This window comes from Phascolarctos cinereus, unplaced genomic scaffold (genome assembly GCF_003287225.1).
Source record: "Phascolarctos cinereus isolate Bilbo 61053 unplaced genomic scaffold, phaCin_HiC Scaffold_4;HRSCAF=312, whole genome shotgun sequence".
NCBI lineage: Eukaryota > Metazoa > Chordata > Mammalia > Diprotodontia > Phascolarctidae > Phascolarctos > Phascolarctos cinereus.
In genome coordinates, this window is record NW_027555847.1 from 387,063,785 (window position 1) to 387,070,197 (window position 6,413).

The window sequence follows — 6,413 nt, forward strand, 5'->3', positions numbered from 1 at the left end:
CAGAATGAACAAAACAAGGGAACCCATTCAGAATGAGATGTTTGGGCTTAGAAAATTTTACTTAGATAATCTGAAAGGTAGTCAGGCGTATTTCTTCTTGATCAGAGATTTGTTTATCTCTCTTAGTTAAAGTCAAAGTTAATAGTCCTAATGATTTCGACCTAGTTAATTGACCTAATTCCAGACTTGAGTGGGATGTATTGGTTCCTTCTTCAGAAGAGCCATAGCAGTGATTTGAGATAGATGAGGCTGTTGGGATTCGTGAAGAAGTTATGGATTCCACGGCTATCTGAATTGTGGTAAAAGATCAAGACAAGTAGTTCCCTGGCAAGTGGTCTTGATAGATGTTCTTTTCCTCATGCATAAGAATCCCTTCTTATGTGTTTGATGCTTTTTTCTTAATCCTATAATATAGGACAGATGGTCTACTTGAAGCCATCTCTATTTATTTTGTGTTCACTGATTTTAGTAAGAGAAGCAGCTTGGCAATAGTGCATAGACAACTGGCCTCAGAGGTAAGAAGACCTGGGTTCAAGCTATACGATCGACACAACTGGCTCTGTGACTTGGGACAGATCAATTAACCTGTTAGTGTACCATGCAACCCCCTAAAACTGTAAGTGACAGAACATATTATGTGTCAAATATCATGCTAGGCGACAAGGATGGAAGTGTGATTAAGAAAACAATTCTGACTCATAAAGAGGCTGCAATTCAAATGGAGGACACAAGTACACTCAAAAATATACACAGCAAAAATATGCAATAAATAAACACAAATATTTACAAAGTAGATCAATATAAGATAGGTTTATGGGGAGGGCACTAGAAGTTGGGGGGATCAGGAAAGGTTTCAGGCAGAAGATGGTGTTTGAGTTTCAAAGAAGAGAGAGTCTCTAGGAGGCCTAGATGAGGAGAGATAGCATTCTATGAATGGTGCCATGCATTGCAAAGGCACTGAGACTGACTCTCCAGTCATCTTGATCATTATCTGGCCACTGGACCCAGATGGCTCTGGAGGAGAAAGTGAAGCTGGTGACTTTGCACAGACCTCCCTCACTTAAGTCCAATTGGCTTGCAGGTCATGACATCATCTTCCTGATTTCATGGTCCTCTTTGAGAACGAAGGACAAACTACAACAAGAACCACACCTGAGACTGTCTAGAGATTTTTGCATGAAAAGCAGGAGAAAGACAGTTTGGGCATATCACACAGAAGGGGAAGTAGCATTCAGTGAGGCCTCATATAGGTTGGGACCAGGTTGTACAGGGCTTTAAATGCTAAACAGAGTTTACATTTTATCCTAGGGTCAATAGTAAGCCAAAGGAGTTGATTGACTAGGGAAATCACATGGTCAGATCTACATTTAAGGAAATTCCATTGACAGTAGTATGTAGGATAGCCTGGAGGGGTAAAGGACCTTATTGAAAGGGGATCAATTAGGAGGCCATTGTAATAATTGTGGTGAGAGATGATGATGGTTTGAAATAAGGTAATATCTGTTTAAGTGGAAGACATTGGTTATCATAGATATTGTGAAAATAGGAAGAATGAATTTTGACCCAGATAGACTATGTAGATGAAAAGAGATTGAGGAGTCCAAAATAATGTCTAGGTTATAAATCAGGGAGATTGGAAGTAGGTGGTTCCTTCAGTTGAATTAAGGAAGTTTACGAGGGTGGACAGTTTAAGGAACAATATAATGACTTTATTTGAGTAATGCAGAGTTGAGTATGTCTCCTGGATATCTAATTTGAAATGTCAAATAGACAATTGATAATACAGGACCCAAGCTGAGAGGATAGATCTGGGAGACACCTAAGTATAAAACAAGAAGAGGGTCAAGTACAGAACTTTTGGCAACATCCATATTTTGGGGCTGTGATGTAGGTGATGAGTCAGCAGAGGAGACTGAGAAAAAGTGTTTAGACAGATAAGAGGTGAACCAGGAGAATCATGACATGAAAGCCAAGAGAAGAGAGGTTCTCTAGAAGAAGACTGGTTAATGGTCATGTACATTTGATATGACAATTAAGAGAACATTGATAACTTTAGAAAGAGCAGTTTCAGGTGAGTGATGAGGTCAGAATCCAAATTCCAAGGGGTTGAAAAGTGAATGAAAGCACAGAAAGTGGACATGGTGAGTATAAAATGTTTTGTCAAGGAGATTGTCAGAAAGAGGTCATATGTAAAATGATAGTGACATTGGACAGTAAGTCTAGTCAAGGTGTTTTAAATGGAGGGAGACTTGGCATATTTAAATACAGCAGAAAAGAATCCATTTGGTGGGGAGAGGTTAAAGCTGAAGTAGAGAAATAATTTTGGATCCATACCCATTGGAGAAGATGGGAGAAAATGAGATCAAAAGCACATGAAGAGGCATCAGCCTTGACAAGGAGAATTGCCACCTCTTTGTCAGGTACTTGGAGGAAATACAACTTACTTGATAGAGAGAATTTCCTCACAGGAAGTTCTGAACACAATTGAAATCATCATTTTTTGGGGGATAAGAAGAGAATCATTCTCTTGAAAAACCACCTTCAACAATGACAACAAAAACATCCTTTATTGAAATTCTCTCTCAGCTTTTGTAGGATTGTTTTGAAACTGCAGTTTCAGAGCAATAGTGGGTAGCTTGCTGTTACTGAATAATAAACTTCTATCCTTTTTTCCCCCCAAAGTAATCTAAATGTTGAACTTAATGCACACTGCATTTGTATGAAAAATTTAAACTTGCAAATCAGCAGAGAAAAAAAAATCTGAGGAATATCCTCTTAACATTACAATATGCCCCATCTATACATTTAAAATAATGATCTCTTAAAAGTATATGGTCATATATGCAATGTAGATAAGCTCACATTAAAATGGGTATATTCATTTGGATATTTCCTGGTTGTGTGTATTTAAATTCAAAGCTGTAGTGTTATACTAAGTGCATTGTGTAATTTAGGCAGCCACACACATGCTCTCTCACACACACACATCTTTATTAAAAATAGGAATTACACAAAAAAGGGGAGATGGAAGAATTAAAACTAAAGGTCATGAAATTTGATCATCTCCATATTTAAGGTTACTCTAAGTACTCTGCAAATAACAAGGTGCTTTAATACTGCGCCTGCACTTTAGTCTCATTTAATATAAAACCTATGAAAGATTATTCCTGAAGTCATTATCTTTAACTGTTGAGAGCATATATCATGACTAAGTGTCTGAAGTGCTGTGTGAACTCTCAATGGGATACTGCTGAATATCTGATATATGTCTCTTGGTATCCATCAAACTCAAAAGATTTGCAGGAGGAGAAAAAGAGAGAACTTTTAAAAATAAGAAAGCATTCAAAGAAGGTAGCTTCCTGCTTCAGAACCTCAGAGCCAGAGCAAGTTGGATAGATGATAACTATTAAGAGAAGAAAAATAAGTTATCACCTGAGAGAATCACATTGGTCTTATTTATAAACACATAATCTCTGAATACCATGGAAAACAAAGTGTTTTCTGGTTGAAAATTTACTTGTCTCTTCCTTTGTAAAAATTTCATTCATTCATTCATTCATTCATTCATTCATTCTTTCATATTTCAGTAAATACTTTTTTCAACATCTTTTATGTACAATGTACTGAACTAGGTGCTGGGGGTGGGGTGCAAAATGGAAGGTTTGATCCTTACCTCCAGGGAATTTATAATCTGGGAAGGCAGATAAGATGCACACAAAAATATTTTTAATTAAAAACCTGAAATGTTATATAAGTGCTGCAAAGAAGTTATGACAATGTGCTTTAGCATTGAAATAAGGGGTAAGTGAGTTAGATGGAGGGGAACTAGGAAAGGCTGCATAGGGAAAACGGCATTTAAACTTGGCTCTAAACGGGAGATGAGTGGTAAGGTATTCTGGGAGGAGGAAGCTGTCCTTTATGACTTCAGCTCTCCAGGACTAGTTGAATCAACCCCTGGTCTATTGGGAGAATTAATGGATGTGATTGCTGAGCCACTTGAATCTGTCCCTCCTTTTTCCCTTTCCCCTATCTCCTTTGTTTCTTCCCTCCCTCCCTCTCTATTTCCTTCTCTCCCTCCTTCCTGTCTTCTTTTTTTCCTTCCTTCCTTTCTTCTTTCCTGCCTTCCATTCTGGAATATGGACTGAATGATGGGGGTAATACTGAGAAATATGTAAATGTAGTTTTTGAAATGATTATGTGGAGTACAAAATATGCAATATGCCATAGGAACTCATCTTTTCTTTTTTAAATCATGTTTGACTCACACCCTGTATCAGGCTTAACATACTCACTTCTCTATTGTTGTTGTTGTTGTTGTTGTTTTTAGTGTTTTTAAAATTTTAAACTTAAATACAAAATAAGAAAAGGAAAAAAATGAACAAATACTAAAACTTAAATGCAAAATAAGAAAGAAAAAAATCACCACGTGCACAGCAGAACAAAGAAAGGATTTAAAAAATAAAGCAATAAATTCCCATTTCAATAAATACGTTGTGTTAAGAGCTGTTCATCTTTTCTTTACTTCCTTGTAGGTTTTATTTTGTTCTCTAGTGTGCACTTTTTACTTTGTTCTCCACTGACTCCTCTACTTTACTACTACCTGCTACCTTCCCCTCCTATTACTTAACCTATCCCCCCTCCCTTTTCCTCTCCCCACCCTTAGCTCTTGCCCTCTTATTTCTGAGTTTAGAAGATTTTTATAGTCTTCCAAATATATATGTTGTTCCCTCTTTATCTCATTCCCATTAATCTAGACACCCTTCTACACCACTTTTTATTCTATTCCCTCACCCTCTTATTTCTTTATAAATTTAGAAGACTTTTATTCCCCTCCAGATTGTATATATTGTTCTGTCTTTAACCCAGATCTGATGTGAGTAGGGCTCCCTCTAAAAATTCTTCCCCTCTCCCTATCCCTTTAGCCTTTTATTTCTTTCTGAATTTAGAAGAATTTTATACCCTTCTAGATATATATGTATTGTTCCCCTTTAACCCATCCCTAATGAGAGTAGCATTCCAGAACTACCACCTCTCCAAATGGGAGGTTTTAGAGGGGGAACATCTAATTCCTCTGTATCAGTTCTTCCTCCCACACCTCATTTGTGTAAGTACTCTTTACCGTTTCCTAGATGTTATTACTTTTTAGAATCGCATCATACTCAGCTCTACTCTAATCTTTCTGTCGAACTGCCCAATTATTAATTACAGTCTTAGGTAGACAGTTTACATTTCCTCATATAAAAAGTAGACAGTCTGTTCTTATTATGTACCTTATAATTAGTCTTTGATGTTTATCTTATATTCTTTTGGATCTCATATTTCACATTTTCTATTAAGTTCAGTTCTTTTTGCAATAAAACGCTGAAAGTCTGGCAATTCATTGAATATCCATTTTTTTCCATTCAGGAATATGTTTAACTTTATTAGGTGTGATATTTTCAGCCACAACTCCAGTTCTTTTGCTCTTTGATATGTAGTGTTCCACGACCTGCAGTTTTTTTAGTGTAGCTGCTGCTAGGTATTGTGTGATTTTAAGTGTGGCTGTGCCATATTTAATTTTTTTTCTTGTTGCTCAGATTTTCTCCTTGAGCTGGGGATTTCATAATTTAGTTATGATATTCCTGTAGGTTTTCCTAGTAGGATCTCTTTCAGGTGGTGATCATTGTACTTTTTATCTATTTCTACTTTCCCCTCTTGTTCTAATACTTCAGGACAATTCTCTTTACTTATTTCTTGTATTATTGTATCAATATTCCTTCTTCGATCATAGCTTTCAGGTAGTCTGATTATTGTTATGTTTTCTCTTCTTGATCTGTTCTCCAGATCACTTGTTTTTCTTATGAGATGTTTTAAATTCTTTTCTACTTTTTCATTATTTATATTTTGTTTTATTATTTCTTGATCTCCTATGTCTTTGCTCGCTTCCCCTTGCCCAATTCTGATTTTCAAGAAGTCGTTTTCTTCCTGAAGAATCTGGATCTCCTTTTCTAGTTTGTTAACTTTCTTTTCATAATCTTCTTGTTTTTCTTGGATTGTTCTTCTTTTTTTTTTAAATTTTTCCTCAATCTCTCTCATTTGATTTTTAAAATCTTTTTTTTTTAAGTTCTATGAATTCTTTTTGGGCAGATGACCATTTGACCTTACATTTTGGGGTTGGAGAGGCTTTCTTTGCTTCAGTATACTCCTCTGAAGATGAACTCCAGTGTTCTCTATTCCAACAGTAACTTTCTGTGGTTGGATTCTTTCTTCTTTGCCTGCTCAATTTTTTTTTAAATAGCAACTTGTAATCACCTCTAGTCCTGGTGTATGGGGGATGGTGCCTCTGGCTTCATATCTTCCTTCAGTTTTTCCCTCTGGCCTGGAACTGAAACCAAGAACTCTGCCCTCCTCTAAGTGTCCACAGCCAGCACTGT